The sequence below is a fragment of the Oryx dammah genome, unplaced genomic scaffold (assembly GCF_014754425.2).
Source record: "Oryx dammah isolate SB20612 unplaced genomic scaffold, SCBI_Odam_1.1 HiC_scaffold_16, whole genome shotgun sequence".
NCBI classification, from domain to species: Eukaryota; Metazoa; Chordata; class Mammalia; order Artiodactyla; family Bovidae; genus Oryx; species Oryx dammah.
Genome location: NW_024070200.1, coordinates 40,843,060 through 40,866,230, shown reverse-complemented (window position 1 = coordinate 40,866,230; position 23,171 = coordinate 40,843,060). Strand labels below are relative to the sequence as shown.

Sequence of the window (23,171 nt, the reverse complement as noted above, 5' to 3'; positions counted from 1 at the left end):
CAGGCAAAAATACTGGAGTGGGTTGCCACTTGCTCCTCTGGGGAAATCTTCCCGGCCCAGGGATCAAATCCACATCTCCTGCATTGGTAGGAGAATTCTTTCCCATTGCACCACACGGGAAGCCCAGTTTTGGTGCAGGAGCTACTGAAGTGATCACAAGATGCTTTCATTTCTAATTTAAGCCACCAGGTGTGCTTCTAGAAGACCTGGCCCACAGGTAGATCATCTTTCTGTCCTGACAGAAGCCCTCCATAAAACAGCACAGTGAGAGGAAACAATATCTTTCATGGACATGGGGGCTTGGGAGTGAAGACACACAGTGGACATTCAGGAGCCCTTGTGGCACCCATCAGTCTTTCAGCCCTGATGCAGGGATGTTAACAATATGGAATTCGCCTCCTACAGGAACCCTAGGGTGGGCACCTGGGCTCTGAGCAGGGCACCTCTGGTGGAAAGTTGGCCCAGGTCACAAAATCCATTCTGTTCTGTACCCTAAATGTCAGGTACTCATTCCTCCAGTGCCCTGGCATTGAGCGTTGACACTGACCAATCTGATCTTACACATGATGCCCACAGGTAGTCAGAGGAACCATCAATGGATGACAATGTTCATCTCAAGAATGAAAAGAACAGAGTTTTATCTTTCCAAGTCTGTAACGAAACAGTTCACCTGCAAGCTCCTGAAAATGGTTTCCCATGATAAATGGTGTGTTGCCTCTGGAAAACTGAAAATGAGACGGCTTGACCAGGTAGATCTGATTTAATCTCACTTTCTCCGTCTGCTACTCAAGGTAGCTCGCCTTGTTTGAAATTAGGTTTGGGAAAACTAGTGTGAAAACATCTTTGAAAACAGAAAATACACAAATACAATCTGGGTTTTTCTGAGATGATGACTTAGGGACACTTAACTCCAAGAACACCAACCCCTTGTCCCCCCAGGACCCCCTAGAGTCCCCACAGACCCCCTCTTCCCTGCTTGTCAGTAAAGGGGAGTCTGGCCTTGAGAAGCCTATGGCAGCAGACCCTCTGTGCCGCCCCTGAATGTAGGCACCTGGTATTTGACCCTGAGGATTGCCAGATCCAACAAGACCTGCTGGAAATTTGGTGGGACTCTCCTTTATTAAAAACAAACATGGTTCAGGCTTCCCTGGTGGTTCAGTGGATAAGAATCCAACTGCCAATGCAAGGGACAACGGTTTGATCCCTGGTTCGGGAGAATCCCACATGCTTCGGGGCAACTAAGCCCAAGCGTCACAACTATTGAGTCCCTAGAGCCTCTGCAACAAAAGAAGGCACTGCAAAGAGAAGCCCGCGCACCACAACTAGAGAGTAGCTCCCACTTGCCTCAACTAGAGAAAAGCCCATGTGCAGCAATGAAGACCTAGTGCACCAAAATAAAAATAAATAAGTTAAAACAAACAGGCCAAAACAAAACAAAACAACAAAAACATGGTTCACCTAGGAAACTTCTCAAAAGAGAGAAGACAGGATGTTGCAGTCACTGAAGGATGAGCTGGATAAGAACAAGAACCAGGCATCAAGGCACCATTAGTGAAGGATAGGAAAGCCTGGCATGCTGCAGTCCATGGGGTCCCAGAGTCAGACACAACTCAGCAACTGAATAACCACCACCACCCACCCCTGGAGACGACCACGGCTTGTGTTCTGACCGGTTTCCATTCAGGCTCTTTTCCCCCCCGCATACCTACATGGTGCAAAATTGGAATTCTACTGTAGCAGGACTCTTGCTATGCTCGTTTAACATAACATGAATATTTCCTTACACCACTGAATGTTCTTTGAAAATACACTATTAATGGGCATATAATTTTAAAATGGCTACTATAACCATCCTGCAGCCATGCAAGGAACAGCAGCCATGAAATTAAAAGACGCTTGCTCCTTCAAAGGAAGGCGGTGACAAACCTAGACAGCGTATTAAAAAGCAGAGACCTCACTTTGCCAACAAAGGTGCACGTCATCAAAGCTATCGTTTGTCCAGCAGTCATGTATGGATGTGAGAGCTGGACCATAAAGAAGGCTGAGCACCAAAGAATTGGTGCTTTCGAACTGCGGTGCTAGAGGAGACTCTTGAGAGTTCCCTGGACAGCAAGGAGATCAAACCAGTCAATCCAAAAGGAAACCAACCCTGAATATTCATTGGAAGAACTGATACTGAAGTTGAAGCTCCAATACTTTGGCCACCTGATGTGAAGAGCTAACTCATTGGAAGACCCTGCCTGATGCTGGGCAAGATTGAGGGCAGGAGAAGGGGGATGACAGGATGAGATGGTCACTGACTCAATGGGCATGACTTTGAACAAACTCCAGGGGACAGTGAAGAACAGGGAAGCCTGGCCTGCTCCAGTCCATGGGGTCACAAAGAGTCAGACAGGAGTTAGCGACGGAACAACAACAACAAAACCATCTGCTACTGCTAGAGATTCAGGTTGCTTCCAATTTCCAACTAAGAAAAATAAAGCTACAGTGAGTAGCCTCACAAACACATTTTACTGATATCCTTGATTTTAGTACAAACCCTTCAAAAGAGGACGTCTTGACCAAAGGGTATAAATGTTTGTATTCTATTAGATAACAGCCATCAACATTTCCTCCAGTGGGTATGACAGTATTTGTCCTCCTATATGTTTACCCACACTGAGGATAAATATTTGAAAGTACTTTCACCAGTTGGGTAGAAAAGAAGGGGAAAAAGAGAGGGTGGAGGAAGAAGAAGAGAACTGTTTCAATTTGCATTTCTCTGATTACTCATGGGGTTCAGCCCTTTCTGTTTGTTTGCCTTTCCTATTTCTTCAATGACCTGCCGACTAGCATCTGCTGGAGACGTTTTCCATCCGATGGTAATGTTTTCCTATTGATTTACGGCTGCTTTTAGTATAATAAGGATGGACTGGCAGGTAGACAGTGTTATGTCCTGACTTGCCAATTCTGATGATGGTGTTGGAGGCACACAGGGTGCTAATGCATTTGTGGTCAGCTGTGTCAATTTCCCTTCCATGGCAAGCAGAGTTCCGTGGCCCTTCAGCCTGGCATCTGACCCCAGCTCCTCCACTTGCCACTTGGGGGACCCTCTCTTTGCCTTAATTTCCTTGATTGAAAACAAAAGATAATGAGAGTACATGTAGTGCATTGAGTTCAGCGTGTGGGAAACAATCTGGGTGCTGGCCCTCAATGACCCGACTCCTGGTCCTGCCCAGGGAGCACTGGGAGCCTACCCCCAGCCTCCACGTGAGATTGGAACCCAGTCCCCACAGCAGCACCATGAGATGATGAAGCCCCAGCTGATACCTTCACTGCAGCCCTGAGAGACCCTGGCCAGAGGACCTGGGCAAGTTGTGCCAAGATTCTGACCCACAGAAACTGTGACATACAAGCATTGGTTGTTTTCAGCTATTAGGTCTAAGGCTGATTTGTTACACAGCAGAAGATAACTAATATATAATATTTGGGAAGTGCTCAGAAGAGTGCCAATAGCAGATTGCAAAACTGGTCTACTGCTTGGCCACTCCTCCCATGAAAAGATGGAGTCCTTGTCCGCTCCTGCAGCTGCTTGACTGTGGCTTGCTTTGACCAATGAAGCAGAAGCACAGGTGATGGAGAGACCTGACAGGCACCTGCATATGGGTCCTTGCCCTCTTACTACCCTCACAGGCCCCCACCACCCTGCCAAGGAATCCATCTATAGGCTGAGACCACATGGCCCAGTGACCCCTGATGTGACCCAGCTTACAATTGGCCACCACTAGACATGCATGAGGCCCTTTACTGCAGACCCATGAGTGGGCACATTTACAGAACCGCCTGGCCACGCCCATGCCCAGCACATATTCCCAACCCAACTCATGGACTGAACAAAGGAGTCCATGGGACACTTACCAACTAATCAATCCATGGGAAACTGACCGTGGTGTATGATGCTCAGTGAAGACCTGACTTACCCTCCGCAGTGTTCCCTTCTGAAAATGCAGCACCTTGTTTTCATATACTAGAATCTAGAGGGTTGGGAGATACTTGTCACTTCTATTTATATTTCAGCAAACCTTGAACCAATACTGCACGAGTTCTGTTTTAGTTTGGGCCAGGCACAGTGGTAAAGAGCCTGCCTGCAGGAGATGCAGGAGACCCAGGTTTGATCCCAGGATTGGGAAGATCCCCTGGAAGAGAAAATGGCAACTCACTCCAGTATTCTTGCCTGAGAAATCCCATGGACAGAGGAGCCTGGCGGCCTACAGTCTTTGGGGTCACAAAAAGTATACCACTGAGCACACACGCACAATGATATATGCTCTTCTCCTGGGCATATGAGGACAAAGTCTCACTAATCTGACTGTACGGAAAATCAAGGAAGTCACAGCAAAGGTGTCAGAGAAGAACAGTGATACGAACCTAGGACCAGAGGTAGAGACAGTCACCATTACTTGAGGGAGGACCCCAAGGCCACTGTCCTCTGAAATCAACACTAAACCATCCCAGACCCTCTGTCAGTCAGTCATCAGACCCCACACTCTCTCTGTGTACAACCCCGGGCACTGAGGTTTTCCAGCCTCACTAGGTCCTTCTCACTGTTACTGTCAGATAGAATCACCTCTTGGGTTTTCATAGGTTCAGTATTTTAATCAAGCTAGAAGTCTTACCTCATCATGTGAGGATTACCACAATGACCAAGGACTTACCACCCCTAGAGAATGGCATTCAGACAGGTGATGTGACATGGGCAGAGTGGCAAGGCCAGGGGCAGTGCAGCTGGGGTCCTACAGATACCTGGCTTTGTGCAGTGAGTGCCCCACGCCTATGCAGCAAGACATCTGGCCCAGGAAGAGGACAGGGCTATACTATGTCCTCTGGCCATACTCCCCATACTCTGTGCTGGGGAGCCCAACCTTTGAGCAGTGTCTTCCGTTAATACAATTAGCAATCCAGTCCCTGACTGAAGAAATCAGTTCCCCTTATTGGCACAAATGCCATCAAAGGCACGTTAATATGTGACCAGCCTTCATAAGTTAAAAAATGATCTACTTTCTAATGTTAAGTATAAATACTTAAAGACAGTGGTTTCACACTAGCCATTCAATTCCAAAAATAAGAACGTATCCGTGTGTCAGTTACAATTCTTAAATTGTCACATCTAACTAGAGTCAAGTCATTAATATATTTGAAAAATTTAGCAATTACAAATAGACTGTCAGGCTTCTTGTAAGCTAACAACTCTTAACACTCAGTGGAAAACTACATGTGCCGGCTGACCACCAGCAGAGGCACGAACATCTAGGTCACCAGCCCCTCCCTCCCAATTAATAAGCACTTGGTGGTGAACAAAACCGAGAGGTTAGTCTTCTTAGGAGCCCTAAATTGACAAGAAATAAAGCTAGTCAGCTTTTCAGTTATCTTTTCATTTCTTTCTAGCTTCCATTTAATGGAAAACTTGTCAAGTTACAACTTTATGTGCCTTGCTCTACAGCACTTATTTTCTACAAATGGGATTTTCTCAAGACAATAACTATACTGACAACACTAGGCTGATTGCGAGAAATGTGTTTTTGCCAATTTTCATGAATGTTGGACATGCCTGACACTATCCTATTTTGTAAATTTACTGCCTTGTTTGTGTGATCTTTGAGATAAATGTATTGTCACAGAAGACCCTGACTACCCTTTCTTTCCCTTCATTTTATAAATGCCAACTTTATTTAACTCTGCTGTCACTTAAGTTTCTTAGCCGCATGTAATAGTTGAGACTGTTTGTAAGTCAAGGCTTATACCAATACCCCCCAAAATCAGAAAACATGAGTTGGTTCTCCAAAAATTTTTTGATAGTCCAAAAAGTATACCAATATTTTACCCCAAATGGACTAACTATTCAATTGTTAGGGTTTTTCTTTCTAATTGTAGTAAAATACATATAACATAAAATGTACCATCTTAACCATTTTCTTAGGTAACGGTTCAGGGTGTTAAGTCCATTCACACTATAATCTCGAAAATCTTTTTTAAAATTAATTAATTCATTTATTTTTGGTTGTGCTGGGTCTTTGTTACTGTGCAGGCTTTTCTCTGTGCTGAGTGGGGGCTACTCTCTAGTAATGGTGCCCGGGCTTCTCATTGTGGTGGTTTCTCTTGCTGTGGAGCGCAGGCTAGAGCACAGGTTCAGTAGTTGGACACAGGCTTAGTTGCTCTGATGCATGTGGGATTGTCCAGGACCAGGGACAAAACTCATGTCCCTTGCATTAGCAGGTGGATTCTTAACCACTGGACCACCAGGGAAGTCCCTCCAGAGCTGTTTTCATCATGAAAAACTGAAAGTTTATCCCCATTAAAGACCAAGTTCCCACCCTCCTCCTCCCCTGGCCCCTGACACCTACTATTCTACTTTCTGTCTCTGAATTTGGCTCCTCTAGGTATTTTGTGTAAGTGGAATAGTACAGTATCTGTCCATTTTGATTGGTTTATTTCAGGCAACATAGTGTTCTCAGGGTTCATCCAGGCTGTAAAATGTGTCAGAAGTTCCTTCCTTTTTAAAGGTGAAAATAGTATTCCATGTTTTGTGAGACAAAGTTTTGTTTATTCATTCATCTGCTGATGGACACTTGGGTTATGTTCTCCTTTTGTTGTTGTGAACAACACTGCTATGAACATGGTTATGCAAATAAATATCTGAGTCTTCGCTTTCTGTTGTTTGTGTCTATATTCAGAATGGGAATTGCTGGATCATATGGTAATTATGTAATATTTTAAGGCTCCACCATGCTGTTTTGTCTTCCCAGGTGGCACTAGTGGTAAAGAATCTACCTGCAATGCAGAAGACATAAGAGATGAGGGTTTGATCCCCAAGTCGGGAAGATCCTGTGGAAAAGGAAATGGCAACCCACTCCAGTTTTCTTGCCTGGGAAATCCCATGGACAGAGGAATCTGGAGGGTTACAGTCCATGAGGTCACAAAGAGTTGGATACGACTGAGCAGGCATGTCCATGTACCCAGTGGACAATGAATCTGAGAACAAGATAAGATCAGTTTTAAAAATGAAGAAATGGTAACTGTCTGTGATACAACAATCCCAGTTCTGGGTATACTCCCAAAGAAGGGAAAGCAGCAACTTGAAAACATACTTGAACACCCACGTCTACAAGAGCATTTTATTCACAACAGCTGAAGGGTGGAAATAACCCAAGTGTCCATCAACAGATGAACGGATAAACAAAGCATGGTCCACACACACACACACACTGGAATATTTTTCAGTCTTAAAGAGGAAGGAAATGCTGATGTGTCAAAGCATGGATGAACCACAGGACACCATGCTGTGTGGAACACACTGACCACACAAGACTTATGGACATGACAGGGTAGGGGGTTAAGAAGGAGAAGGTGGGATGAATGGGGAGAGTGGCATGGAAACCTATACACTAACATATTAAAACAGATAGCCAGTGGGAATTTGCTATATGACTCAGGGAACTCAAACCGTTGCTATGTGACAACCTAGAGGGGTGGGAGGTGGGAGGGAGGCTGAAGAGGGAAAGGACATATATATGCCTATGGCTGATCCATGTTGATGTATGGCAGAAACTAACACAATACTGTAATTAACTTTCAATTAAAAATAAATAATTAAAAAAATAACTCACAGTGTATGATCCCACTTTGTTGAGGTCCCAGAGCCATCAAATTCATAAAGTCCAGTGGTGGTTCCCTGGGGCTGGGGGAGGGGAGGATGGGGAGTGAGTGTTTATAGTGGGTGTAAAGTGTCAGTTCTGTAAGATGAGAAAGACTTGGAAAAGTAATGGCTGCACAGCAATGTGAACGTCATTTTTTTTAAGTTGTATTGAAAAGTGAAAGTGAAAGTTGCTCAGTTGTGTCCAACTCTTTGCAACCCCATGGACTATACAGTCTATGGAATTCTCCAGGCCAGAATACTGGAGTGGGTAGCCCTTCCCTTCTCCAGGGGATCTTCCCAACCCAGGGGTGGAACCCAGGTCTCCTGCATTGCAGGTGGATTCTTTACCAGTTGAGCCACAAGGGAAGCTCAAGAATACTGGAGTGGGTAGCCTATCCCTTCTCCAGTGGATCTTCCCGACCCAGGAATTGAACCTGGGTTCAATCTGCATTGCAGGCGGATTCTTTACCAATTGAGCTATGAGGGTTTTATTGAAGTATAGTTGATTTACAAAGTTGTGTTAATTTCTGCTATACAGCAAAGTGATTCAGTTATACATACATATTCTGTTTCATATTCTTTTCCATTATGGTTTACCACATGGTTCCATGTGCTATACAGTAGGACCATGTTGTTTATCCACCCTATAGATAAAAGTTTGCATCTGCTGATCCTAAACTCCCAAGCCATCCCTCCTCCACCTCCCCACCCCACCTGGCAACAAGTCTGTTCTCTGTGTCTGTTTCTGTTCCATAGATAGGTTGTGTCATATTTTATTTTGTGTGTTTTTATTTTATTTTATTTTTAATTGGAGGATAATTACTTTACAGTATTGTGATGGTTTCTGCCATCCATCAGCATGAATCAGCCATAGATATACATAGGTCCTCTCCCTCTTAAACCTCATATTTTAGATTCCACTTATAAGTGATATCGTATGGTATCTTTCTCTGATGTACTTCACTTGCATGATCATCTCTACATCCATCAAACAATGTGAATGTACTTAATGCCACTGAGCTGTATACACTTAAAAATGGTTAAGATGGTGAGTTGAGTTTCATGTTATGGCTATTTCACCACAATAGAAAATAATAACAAATGTCCTTTCCCCGCCATAAAACTGCATTAAAAGCAGATGAGGAAGAGACCCTTGGGCTCCCTGGGGCTCGGGTGTGCATGCCCAGGGCAGGAGGGGCAGCTGTTTTCATTATCAGCCTGTCAGTGCTGTCTGACTTGAACTCTGTTGTGCACTAGATGGATTTTTTAATATTAATTTTAGAACATAATGGGGAGCAGCAGAGATGAAAAGAAAAGCAAATTGAGGAAGCCGTGTGCCAATAAGCTGGGTGTCAATCATGGACAGACGAGAGGGGATTATCCAGCAGAAGGCTCAGGCATGCTCAGGAGTGGAGTGTCAGGACTAACCCTTCTTGCTTTCCCTTTTAATAAGGTCATGAGCTGGGGGATCAGAGGAATGCTAAAGAGACAAGGGCCTTTGCTTCAGCAAGATGTTAGTGTGCGGCCAGAGCAGCCCCCACTGCGTGGTTGGGGGTCCTGGACCCAAGCCCTGACCTGGAGAGAAGACGGGTTCAGGACAAGAACACAAGGATTATGACATCAGCCTGCGACCTCACTCCAAGGTGAAATCATCTCAACTGTCTGAAATGCTAAATTTTAAAGTAAGCAGATGAACTCATCAGTGTTACAAATGTTCTGCATTTTGATACCAACATTCATAAATGCCATGAGGAGCAGACCACAGACAAAGGAAGGAAGGGGGGGTGATTCTGGGTGGCCACCAGCCTCTCTGAAAGCAGTGAGCTACGTGGGTGGGAGCCGCCCAGGCCACAGTGGGAATGGTCACTGGCCAACACCCCGCCCTGCCAAGTCCAGAAGGGCAAGATGTCCAGAAACCACCAGATGAAAACTGGGCAACAAGGCTTTGAATGTGAAAGTAGAACAAAAGCCACACAAGGAACAGGGTGCAGAACTGGGTTCTCCACTTGAAGGACTCTGATGTGAAAAGAGGAATAAGGGATTTCCCCAGCTCTTCATGAAGAGCTGGGAAAGGAGGATCACTGTGCAAAATCAGACTTGGCTCTGGTCTAACAACAGAGATCCCCATAGTTGGCTCTAGGACACCAGGTAACTCCCAAGCCAGAAATACCATGGACAGCACCCTGCATTCTGCAGAGGGGTGATTTAACTGAACTGTAAACACCTAATATTCCACAACAATAAGAACAGAAGCTGCCATGAGAAAGAATCCTCACTACACTTTCATTGCATGCTCACTCGGTAATTCCTTGTTATCTGAATTTTATGATTCATTATAAATATTATCAACAAACCAAAAAAAAAAATGAGGATACTTGGTTGTACATCATGAGTTCTTCAGGATGACAGGGGAAGGAAAGGGCGGGATGAACTGAGAGGGCAGCACTGAAACATACACACTACCATGTGTAAAACTGTTGAATATGTAAAGATTTTCTTATATAACGCTAGTTCAGGACTCCAGCAACTGTGAGGCTATGCCCCAGAAGTGTAAATATCAATTTTTAAAAAAGTTTCTGGGACTTTCCTGGTGGTCCAGTGGCTAGGACTCTGAGCTCCCAGTGCAGGGGGTCTGGGTTCAATCCCTGGTTGGGGAGCTGGATCCCATGCCACAACTAAAGAGTTCACATGCCACACCTAAGACCCAGTGCAGCCAAATAAATAAATATTTTTTAAAAAATTTCTTTTGGATTAAAGTCATACCTCTCACAGGACCTGCACAAAGGCCATCGCAGCAACCCTGCTTGGCCAAATGCTGGGAAATATCTTGCCCCAAGGATCAAGCCAGGATGAGACCGACACAGAATTCAGGGGGTGTCCATGGTGACCCCCCCATCCCATCCTGACAGTCTCCTTCCCCAAAATTCTGACATCTGCTACAACATGGACAAACCTTGAGGACATTATGCTAAGTGAAATAAGCCAGTCACAGAAGGGCAAATACTGTGTGACTCCTCTTCTATGAGGTCCCTGTGTGTGTGTGTTCACGTGCTCAGTAGCTCAATCATGTCCCATTGTAGCCTGCCAGGCTCTTCTGTCCATGGGATTTCCCAGGCAAGAATACTAGAGTGGACTGCCATTTCCTCCTCCAGGGTATCTTCCCGACCCAGGGATCATACCCAGGTCTTCTGCACTGGCAGGTGGACTCTACCACTGAGCCACCTGGGAAGAAGTCAATTTCCTAAAGGCAGAAAGGAATGGTGTCAGGATGTCCTTGGTGGTCCAGCGGTTAGGACTCCATGTTTCCAATGCAGAGGGTATGGGTTCAATCCCTAGTCAGGGAACTAAGATCCAACATGCTACTCGATGCAACCAAGAATTTTTTAAAAAGAAAAGAAAAACTAGATGGTGGGTGCCAGGGGCTGAGGCAGGGGCGAGTAGGGAGTTAGTATTTCATGGGGATAGAGTTGTAATTTTGCAAGATAAAAAGAGGGAAACACAGATGGTAATGAGGTTTGCAGAGCAATGTGAACGTACTTAATGCCACTGAACCGTACACTGAAAAATGGTTATGAAGGTAGATTTTTCTTATGTTTCTTGCTGCTGTTGTTCCGTCGCTCAGTCGTGTCCAACTCTTTGCAACCCCATGGGCTGCAGCACGCCAGGTTTCCCTGTCCTTCACTATCTCCCAGAGTTTGTTCAAGTTCATTTCCATTGAATTTGTGATGCTATCTAACCATGTGTATGTGTATTTTAACAAAATTAAAAATTAAAAAAAAATCTCCCAGTCCCAAAGGCTGCCTTCCATTCAAATCTCCCAGAAGGAAACCAGCAGGGTCCCCTCCAGGGACCCCAGCTGCAGACAGGAGTTCTCCTGGAAAAATTGCTCCCTCTGTATTTCTCTCCACACTTGAATTGTCTTTACCACCATGGGAATATCTTACTTTCCTTTTCCAAATTCAGCGCCCTTGAGTACTCAGAAAGAATAGTGAAAAACACTCATTTTCTACAAGCAAGCAGCAAGGGGTTGGTAGCAGGTATGTTCAATACAGTTTTGGAAACTGTAGAATGGATTTCTTCACATCACCAAGAGAGGCTAAGACAAGAGCAAACAATTGATGCCGAATTAAATAACTTAACAAACACACCACAGAAAATCACAACATGCTCATAAATACTGGCAGAGAAGAGCAAAGCTGACTGAGGAGGAAGGGGAGGCTGCAACCACCATGTTGGCTGCGTTTCTGTTACCCAATTCGCCATGAACACAGTGGTCCTGGGCCAGGAAGTCCTGTTCCCCAGATACACATTTCCTGTGAGCAGGGCAGTCTTGTCCTCAGGGCTCACCCCAGGGCAAACTTTACCTCAACTGACTGCCTCCCACTCTCACACATCCCTGCAGGCTAAGCCAGGGGGGGTAAATTTTTGTCACTGGGGCCCCCTGCCCAGCCCATCCCACCCCCAAGGACGGCTGATACTGCCAGGCAATCATGTTAAAGCCCAGATACATCTCCTTCTCAATCCTTCCAGAAACTGCCGGAAGCCACGATGCACTGATGGGCACCAGAAGACCAAGTAATGGAGTCACATGCGCAGTCTCAGAAGCTACCAGCCAGCCATGGTGACATAGAAGGGGCTCTGCTTTCCAGGCGTCAGAGATGAGATCATCCCTCAAAGATGCTGAGCAATTCCTTCCTCGGAATTTTACTGTGAACTGTCCCAAGTTTGTTATTTATTATAAGAAGATGGCAGAGTAGAAGCACATGGGCTCATCTTCTCCTGTGAGAACTCCAAAATTACAACTTGCTGCTGAATAACCATCGACAGGAGAAGGTTGGATCCTGCCAAAAAAGATATTGAACATCCAAGGGGAAAGGAGAAGCCCCAGTAAGATGGTAGGAGGGTCAAAATTTCATTTAGACTCAAATCCCATACCCACCAGAGATGCTGGGAGGGCTCAAACAAAACCTTGTGTGCACAAGGACACAGAGACCCCACAGAAACTGAGCCAGATCTGTATCTGAGTCTCCTGCAAAGGTATGAGTCAGCAGTGGCCTGCCACAGGGTCAGGGACTCTGGATGCAGCTACCCGGTCACAAAGGCTGTGGCATAAGCCCTCTTGGAGGTCGCCATTAACCTCACCGTAGAGCTGCTGAGCAGACGACCCACAAACTGCAGAACAATTATACCAAAGAAATTCTCGCATTGTTAATAAAGTTCTAGGATCCACAACAGATTTCCAAACCTGGAGAGCTGGCAAAGGGACTGAGAAATCCCAGAGAATTTGACTTTGGAGGCCAGTGGGATTGATTACAGAACTTACACAGGACTGGGGAAACAGACTCCTGGAGGGCACAAACAAAACCCTATGTGCATCAGAACCCAAGAAAAAGGAGCAGTTACCCCAAAAGAGACTGACCCAGACTGGCCTGTGAGTGTCCACAAGTCTCTGGTGGAGGCATAGGTTGGCAGTGGTCTGCTGCAGGGTCGGGGGCACTGAGTGCCGCAGTGGATGCCCGAAACCTTTTGAAGGAGTTCGCCACTATCTTCGCTACCTCCACCATAGTTTGGTCTCAGGTCAAACAACAAGGAGAGAACACAGCCCCATCTATCAACAGAAAATTGGATTAAAGATTTACTGAGCATGGCCCCGCCCATCAGAACAAGACCTAGTTTCCCCCACAGTCAGTCTCACCCATCAGGAAGCTTCCATAAGCCTCTTACCCATCAAAGGGCAGACAGAATAAAAACCATAATCACAGAAAACTAATCAAATTGACCGCAGCCTTGTCTAACTCAATAAAACTATGAGCCATGCTGTGTAGGGCCACCCAATATGAAGAGACCATGGTATAGAGTTTTGACAATATGTGGTCCACTGAAGAAGGGCATGGCAAACCACTTCAGTATTCTTGCCTTGAGAACCAAGATCAGTATGAAAAGGATATGACACTGAAAGATAAACTTGCCAGGTCGGTAGGTGCCCAATATGCTACTGGAGAAGAGTGGAGCTATAGCTCCAGAAAGAATGAAGAGATAGAGCCAAAGTGAAAACTAGGCCCAGTTGTGGATATGACTGGTGATGGAAGTAAAGTCTGATATTATGAAAAGCAATATTGCGTAGGAACCTGGAATGTTAGGTCCATGAATCAAGGCAAATTAGAAGTGGTCAAACAGGAGATGGCAACAGTGAACATCGAAATTTTAGTAATCAGTGAACATCGAAATTTTAGTAATCAGTGAACTAAAATGGACTGGAATGGGTGAATTTAACTTAGATGACCATTATATCTACTACTATGGGCAGGAATCCCTTAGAATAAATGGAGTAGCACCCACAGTCAACAAACAGTCTGAAATGCAGTACTTGGGTGCAATCTCAAAAATGACAGAATGATCTCTGTTGTTTCCAAGGCAAACCACTCAATATCACAGTAATCCAAGTCTATATCCTAGCCAGGAATATTGAAGAAGCTGAAACTGAATGGTTCTATGAAGACCTACAAGGCCTTCTAGAAGTAACACCCCCAAAAGATGTCCTTTTCATCATAGGGGACTGGAATGCAAAAGTAGGAAGTCAAGAGATACCTGGAGTAACAGGCAGGTTTGGCCTTGGAATACAAGATGAAGCTGGGCACAGGCTAACAGTTTTGCCAAGAGAACACACTGTTCATAGCAAAACCCTCTTCCAACAACACAAGAGAAGACTCTACAAATGGACGTGTATTCTTGCCACCTCTTCTTAATATCTTCTGCTTCTGTTAGGTCCCTACCATTTCTGTCCTTTATCGAGCCCATCTTTGCATGAAATCTTCCCTTGGTATCTCTAATTTTCTTGAAGAGATCTCTGGTCTTTCCCATTCTGTTCTTTTCCTCTTTTCCTTTGTGTTGATCGCTGAGGAAGGCTTTCTTATCTCTTCTTGCTATTCTTTGGAACTCTGCATTCAGATGCTTATATCTTCCCTTTTCTCCTTTGCTTTTCGCTTCTCTTTTTTTCACAGCTATTTGTAAGGCCTCCCCAGACAGCCATTTTGCTTTTTTGCATTTCCTTTCCATGGGGATGGTCTTGATTCCTGTCTCCTGTACAATGTCACGAACCTCAGTCCCTAGTTCATCAGGCACTCTATCAGATCTAGGCCCTTAAATCTATTTCTCACTTCCACTGTATAATCATAAGGGATTTGATTGAGGTCATACCTGAATGGTCTAGTGGTTTTCCCTACTTTCTTCAATTTAAGTCTGAATTTGGCAATAAGGAGTTCACGATCTGAGCCACAGTCAGCTCCTGGTCTTGTTTTTGTTGACTGTATAGAGCTTCTCCATCTTTGGCTGCAAAGAATATAATCAATCTGATTTTGGTGTTGACCATCTGGTGATGGCCATGTGTGGAGTCTTCTCTTGTGTTGTTGGAAGAGGGTGTTTGCTATGCCCAGTGCATTTTCTTGGCAAAACTCTATTAGTCTTTGCCCTGCTTCATTCCATATTCCAAGGCCAAATTTGCCTATTACTCCAGGTGTTTCTTAACTTCCTATTTATGCATGCCAGTCCCCTATAATGAAAAGGACATCTTTTGGGGGTGTTAGTTCTAAAAGGTCTTGTAGGTCTTCATAGAACCATTCAACTTCAGCTTCTTCAGCGTTACTGGTTGGGGCATAGACTCGGATTACTGTGATATTGAATGGTTTGCCTTGGAAACGAACAGAGATCATTCTGTCATTTTTGAGATTGCATCCAAGTATATCCAAGTACATTCTGCATTTCAGACTCTTTTGTTGACCATGATGGCTACTCCATTTCTTCTAAGGGATTCCTGCCCACAGTAGTAGATATAATGGTCAACTGATTTTAAATTCACCCATTCCAGTCCATTTTAGTTCGCTGATTCCTAGAATGTCGACATTCACTCTTGCCATCTCTTGTTTGACCACTTCCAATTGCTTTGACTCATGGACCTGACATTCCAGGTTCCTATTCAATATTGCTCTTTAAGGCATTGGACCTTGCTTCTATTACCAGTCACATCCACAACTGGGTATTGTTTTTGCTTTGGCTCCATCCCTTCATTCTTTCTGGAGTTATTTCTCCACTGATCTCCAGTAGATAGCATATTAAAAAGCAGAGACATTACTTTGTCGACAAAGGTCTGTCTAGTCAAAGCTATGTTTTTTTCAGCTGTCATGTATGGATGTGAGAGTTGGATTATAAAGAAAGCTGAGTGCCGAAGAATTGAAGCTTTTGAACTATGGTGTTGGAGAAGACTCTTGAGAGTCCCTTCGATGGCAAGGAGATCAAACCTGTCAGCCCTAAAGGAAACAGTCCTGAATATTCATTGGAAGGACTGATGCTAAAGCTGAAACTCCAATACTTTGGCCTCCTGATGCAAAGAACTAACTCATTGGAAAAGACCCTGATGCTGGGTAAGATTGAAGGCAGGAGGAGAAGGGGGCTGAGAAGATGAGATGATGGGATGGCATCACCAACTCAACGGACGTGAGTTTGAGCAAGCTCCGGGAGTTGGTGATGGACAGGGAAGCCTAATGTGCTGCAGTCATGGGGTCGCAAGGAGTCGTACATGACTGAGCAACTGAACTGAAATGTCCCAAGTTTTAAGTTCTAGCAAATAAACACTTAACACTGCAAGAGCCAAGTAAAACACGTCTGGAAGCAGACAGCCACCTGTGGGCCTTGGTTTCCTGACCTCTAAACTAAAAGATATCCTTCAGTGCTCAGGATACACATGAAAATGTAAGTGTTAAAAAAAAAAAAAGAAAAAGGATGGAGAAGGAAATGGCAATATACTCCAGTATTCTTGTCTAGAACATCCCACAGACAGAGAAGCCAGGTGGGTTATAGTCCATGGGGTCAAAAAGAGTCAGACAGGACTGAGCAATACCAAAAAATTCCAGTCAATCCAATTTTAAAAATGGGCAGAGTATCTGAATAGGCATTTTTCTAAAGGAAATACAGATGACCAAAACGATACATGAAAAGATGTTCAAGATCGTTAATCATCAGGGAAATGCACATCAAAACTACCATGAGATATCACCTCACACCTGTCAGAAAGGCTGTAATCAAATAGACAAGAGATGGCAAGTACTGGCATATACGTGGAGAAAATGAAACTGTTGGTGGGAATATAAATCGGTGCAGACACTCTGGAAATCAGTATGGAGGTTCCTCAAAATATTAAAAATAGAATTAACATATGATGCGGCAACTCCACTTTTGGGTATATATCCAAACAAAAACACTAACTTGAAAAGATATATACACAGCCCCTTGTTCACTGCAGTATTATGTACAACAGCCAAGACTCGGAAACAATCTAAGTGTCTATCCATGGATGAACAGATAAAGAAAACACACATACATATATATGATATATAACACACATACACACAGGGAATGTTATTCAATAGTCAACTCAATTATTCAGTATTATTCACGTTTAAAAAGAATGAAATCTTGCCATTTGTTACAACATGGATAGACATTGAAGGTATTATGCTAAGTGAAACAAGTCAGACAGAGAAAGATAACTGCTGTATGATCTTATATGTGGAATTAAAAACAAACAACAAACAACAAAACAAGTTTATATATACAGAGAACAGACTGGTGGCTGACAGAGATGGGTGTTGAGGAAGTTTGGTGAAATGAGTGACAACAGATACAACTTGCAGTTATACAATAAATGTCCTGGGACTATAATGTACAGCATGGGGACGACAGTTAGAAATACTGTGTTGTGTATTTGAAACTCACTAAGAGAGTAGATTGTTAAAGTTCTCATCACAAGAAAAAAACAGTGACTATGTATGTTGATGGATGTTAACTAGACTTGGGGTGAACACTGTACTTCCCAACCAATACAAATATCGAATCATTATGTTGTTCCCCTGAAACTAACACAATGTTACATGTCAATTACGCCACAACAAAAATAATTAATCTTTAAAAAACAACAGAGAGGTCTTCCCTGGTTGCTCAGTGCTAAAGAATCAGACTGCCAATGCAGGAGATGCAAGTTGAATCCCTAGTCTGGGAAGATCTCACATGCTGCGGAACAACTAAGCCCACAGTAGTAGAAGTCTTAGTCGCACAGTTGTATCCAACTCTTTGTGACGGCATGGACTGTAGCCCGCCAGGCTCCTCTGTCCATGGAATTCTCCAGGCAAGAATACTGGAGTGGGTTGTCATTCCCTTCTCCAGGGGATTTTCCCAACTCAGGGCTCAGCAGTTGCAGCTCCTGGGCTTGAGCCCATGCTCTAGAGTCCGTGAGCCCTACACAGACTAATGAGTCCGTGTGCCCTACAGCCCAAGCTTGGCAACAAGAGAAGCCACTGCAATGAGAAGCCCAAGCACCACAACTAGAAGTAGCCACCGCTTGCCACAACCTGACACAAGCCTGCAAAACAACGAAGACCCAGCACAGCCAAAAATAAATTAAAATTATTTTTTAAAAAACAGAGAGGCAGGGTGGGGTGGGGTCCACAGGCATGGTCTGGGGGCCTGTGTCACCTGCACAATGCTGACAATGACCCAGCTCTGAGGACCAGATGGGGATGGACGCAGCTCCTGGGCCAGTGCAGGCTCACAGCAGGTGCAGGACCCTGTAAAGCTCTGTGTTTGCCACCATCACCACCGAGTTGAGCAGAAAAGCCACACACCAGGCTCTTCCTTCCGTACAGGCTGGGCTCTGTGATGACTGTGCTGCTGGAAGACGCCCCCTTGGCTCCTGTGACAACCTCCTGCAGCCCCAGACAGGGACACTCTCAGCTCTGCGGACAGCAGTCAACTCTGAACCAAGGCACCCAGCAAAACAAGATCCGGTAGCAAGAAAGACACTGTGGGATCAGAGAGAAGGGACCCCACATTCCCCAGAAGGGACATGAGGCCATCATAGGACAGGAGTCCTGAGACAAAAGATGTCACTATGGACGCCGGTCCTGGTGTCCGCTCCCCTGGTCACCCGTTCAACGTGGACAGTCATGTCTCCCGTCTCCAGGGAAACCAGCCCCAGCGGAAAGACGACTGGTTCATGGCGACAGGCATCTGATTTCACTTCTCAGTGATGCCCTGCCAAGGCGGGGCGGGGAGTCGGGGGTGGAATCTGTATCCTGTCCACATTAATATCTATCCATGAGCTAATAGTCTATTAAGGAATACTCACAGACAAGATAATCATATCTGGGGAATGTGACAGATGAGCAAATGAAAACAAATGTAAACTTACAAAATGTCAAGGGGCAACAGTATGAAATCCAGAGACATAAAGCACACATAGAAGTTTCAGGCAGTTTTACACTGTTCAAGATGCAACTTTAGCTCTGTAATTTTTATAACTGAAACTGGCAATTCTTTTTATCTTCAGAATAATGAAACTGGTGATTTACATAATAAGTGTGATCATTTGAAAGAGTATTGTGTACTTTATTATAGGCTTGCAAAGTTGTAAAGGTGACCTCCCACCATAAGACAAAAAAAAAAAAACAGATGCTCACATCTGTTCTGGGGAGGGGAATGGTTAGCTGACCCCTTCTTATTTTCAGAAGGCATTCTGGCTAAAATATCAGCAGAAAAGGTCACGACAATGATAAATAGGTCAGACATTGGCCACAGTTTCTGAGAGCACATCCAAGCAAGTGGTGGTGTGTGAGAGCTCATTTCCTGACACCTTCACCAGCCGACTTTTACCATCTTTTAAGTCTTTTTTTTAAATTTGAAAGTCAAAATACATCAATACTAACATAACACTCGCAGCTATATTTATTAACTGCTCATCATGATCCACTCACTGCATTAAAAAAAATTCTGCATAAATTTTCTCATTTAACCCTCACAACAGTTCAGAATCAGTCAAGAAATTATTATGCCTATTGTATGGCTAAGAAAACCAAGGTTTGGAAATTTAAAGCCACACGTGATGCCCCAAATCACATGCTGAAGATTGCCAAGGATGACATGAACTTGATATCTAATTTCCAAGTCCAAGCTGCCTGAATTAACAGAAGTATCATCTTGTCATCAATTTCTCTGGTTAAATACTAGTGAGGCTTTTTAAAAATCAGGAATCAAATCACACCTCTTATGTTTACTGGCCATTTGTATTTGTTCTTTTTAAAAACTGCTCACCCATTACCTGTTTTTCTTTTCTGATTTTCTCAACTGGAATATTCACTTTTTTTCTATTGATTTGTTAAACTCAACACTTACTAAATACTTTAAAACATTTCCTACCAAAGGTAATGTTTTTCCCCAAGCTTTCCATCTCTATTTAGTTTTCTTCAAGTGCCAGTAATACATTTTAATAACTAGCTCACACATCTCCCCTCATTGTTGTTCTTTTGTAAAAAATTTCCTTGAATGCAGTTTTTTGTTTCTTCCTTGAATACTAGTCCATTTTGGGTTTTGCTTCTTAAGAAAATGTGATGGTATCTTCTCATAGAAAAACAGCTATTTCAGTAAGATTTTCAAATACATTAAAGGTGCACAAACACTTCTTAGGTTTAAATGCTTATCTCTGCATCGCCTACCTTCTTGTTCAGTAACATTTTCTCTGCTTTTCTGCTTTGGGGGAAGATTATTTTTATCACATGATTTTTTAAATCTTATTGATCTTTTCCAATAATGGTTAGATTTATTCATCAGATTTTTCATATTCAATTTTATCTTTATTCTCTCCTTCTATTTTTATCTGGATGTGGCTTATTGCTTTTTTTCTCCCACAAGTTTACTAGAGTGGCATGTTCAATTCATTTAAAAATTTTTCTCGGGACTTTCCTGGTGGTTCGGTGGCTGGGACTCTGCTGTCCTAATGCAGGGGGACCGGGTATGATCCCTGATCAGCAAACTAGATCCCAAATGCCACAACTAAAGATCCTGCACGCCATAACTAAGATCCAACACAACCAAATAAATTTAAAAAATTTTCTTTTTACCTAACAATGATAGCACTGAAGCTATAAATTGTCCTGTGAGCACATATAGTTAATAGAGTATTGCTGTTGTTATTTCCATTTTTATAATTTTCACTCACTATTTGGTGTTTATTATTTCTGTGCATTTTATACTTATACTGCAAATGAAGGTTTCCTAAAATAATGGTTTTGTTTTGTATACTTTACATAAATGTTATCAAGCTATTAAATTTCTAATGAAAAAAAAGTTTGGATTTTGATCCAAGGGTTATTTGGCCTAGTGGCTGTTTTTATTTATTCATTTTTGTTTGTTTGCCTTTTTAAAAATGAAGTTTACCTATGCTTTTATTCTAGCTTTACAGAATGGTGGTCATAGAACCATAATTTCTACATTTTAGAATAAGCTGATATTTTCCTTGAGAATGTAATCAATGTTTTAAATCGTTCATCAGTACTTAAGTGGATATTTCCTGATGTGATAGAATATTGGTATATACTTATTAACATGTCCTTTTATATTATTAAATTATTTCATATCTTTATTCAGTTTGCCTTAACCCTTGGATCAAAATCCAAACTTTTAAAAAATAGCTTGATTACATTTATGTAAAGTATACAAAACAAAACCATCATTTTAGGAAACCTTCATTTGCAGTATAAGTATAAAAATGCACAGAAATAATAAACACCAAATAGTGAGTGAAAAATTATAAAAATGGAAATAGCAATAGCAATGTTCTATTAACTAAAGAAATGAGTAACTTCGAGATGAAAACTGTTACTTTTCTCAATTTCTCACAGCTTTTATTTGATGTGTTTTGAGGTTGTATTTTTAGTAAAGGATCAAGACACTTTTATCTTCACTTCAGCATTTTCTTTTGTTTCCATAAAATTACTTATTCTTTTTGATCCCCTCTGCCTTGATTTAATATGGCTTTTCAGCTGGACCTGTCTTTTGCATCTCTGTCCTTTATTTTTAGCATCTTGGTACCTTTGTTTTAGGGGCTTCCAAGGTGGCTCAGGGTAAAGAATCTGCCTGCCAGTGCAGGAGACACTAGAGATGAGGGTTCGATCCCTGGGTTGGGAAGATCCCCTGGAGAAGAAAATGGCAACCCACTCCAGTATTCTTGCTTGGGAAATCCCATGGACAGAGGAGCCTGGTGGGCTACAGTCCGTGGTGTCACAGAGAGTCAGACAAGGCTGAAGTGACTAAGCACACAAACATGCACTACATATAAAAGTAAACACACAGATCATAGGTGAGCATGTAAAGAAGGTTTACCTTTTAGAAGAAATCATGAGAATTTCTCTATATAGTATCAGGATATGGAAGTGAAAGTGAAAGTCGCTCGCTCTGACTCTGCATGGAATTCTCCAAGCCAGAATACTGGAATGAGTAGCCTTTCCCTTATCCAGGAAATGTCCCCAACCCAGGGATCATACCCAGGTCTCCCGCATTGCAGGAGTATTCTTTATCTGCTGAGCCATAAGGGAAGCCCAAGAAGACTGGAGTTGGTAGCCTATTCCTTCTCCAGGGGATCTTCCTGACCCAGGAATCGAACCAGGGTCTCCTGCATTGCAGGCAGATTCTTTACCAACTGAGCTAAAATATTTCTTAAATAAGACAAAAATCATATAAGGAAATGTTTATGTATTTAACTACATCAAAATTTAAACCTCTTAGGGCAAGTGACAGTCTAGAGTCTAGGAGAAGATATTTATAATATTACTTTAAAAGTATCCAGAACAGGGACTTCCCTGCTGGTCCAGTGGTTAAGACTCTGTGCTTTCACAGCAGGGACATAGGTTCAATCCCTGGTCAGGGAACTTAGGTCTCACATGCCACGCGGTGCAGCCAAAAAATAACAAAAAAGGTTTTTATAAAAAAGTATCTGGACTATATAGAGATCCTATAAATTGGTAGAAAAAAGCAAACCCCCCAACAGGAAAATTATCAAGAGATACAAATAGGTAATTTAATGAAGAAGAAATCCCACAGCAAATAACATAAAAATAAATGTAAACTCATTAAATTCAGGAAATAGAAGTGAAAACAATGATTAATACCCTGAGGCAGATTTACTAGGAAACTAATGAAGTGTAAGCATCAAGACCCCCTCATTCATGTGGGCTTTTTACAATGTCCTGGCTTCCCATGGTATTCACACAGTCATACATTTTTGCAAATTTTATAAAATTAAAATGCTCATGGACTTTTTGGAATCTAATAGAGGAAGCTGAAATGATTTGGGGCACATTGATATGATTTGTCATCATGTTGGTACAATTAGGTTCCTGCTACCCTTCCCAGTAGAACTGGTAAACGGTGGTCCCTCTGCTGCCCCATGCCAGCACACCCACACAGTAGGATGCAGCCTGGGGACTGGAGGTTCTGCACTGTACACCATGCCACACTGGGACATCCCTGGTGGTCCAGTGGTTAAGAATCCAATGCAGGGGACATGGGTTTGATCCCTCGTTGAGGTATTAAGATCCCATATGCCATGAGGCAACTAAGCCTGAGTGCCACAACTACTGAGCCTAGTGGCACCACTAGAGAGAAGCCTACACGCTGC

At 43.2% G+C, this 23,171-nt stretch overlaps 1 protein-coding gene across 2 annotated transcripts in view; it reads right to left on the bottom strand.

Annotated features, from left to right (window-relative positions):
• The window catches only part of FAM189A1 (family with sequence similarity 189 member A1), a 248,225-nt gene that overhangs the window by 156,953 nt on the left and 68,101 nt on the right, over positions 1-23,171 (bottom strand). The gene's annotated exons all lie outside the window — the stretch shown is intronic.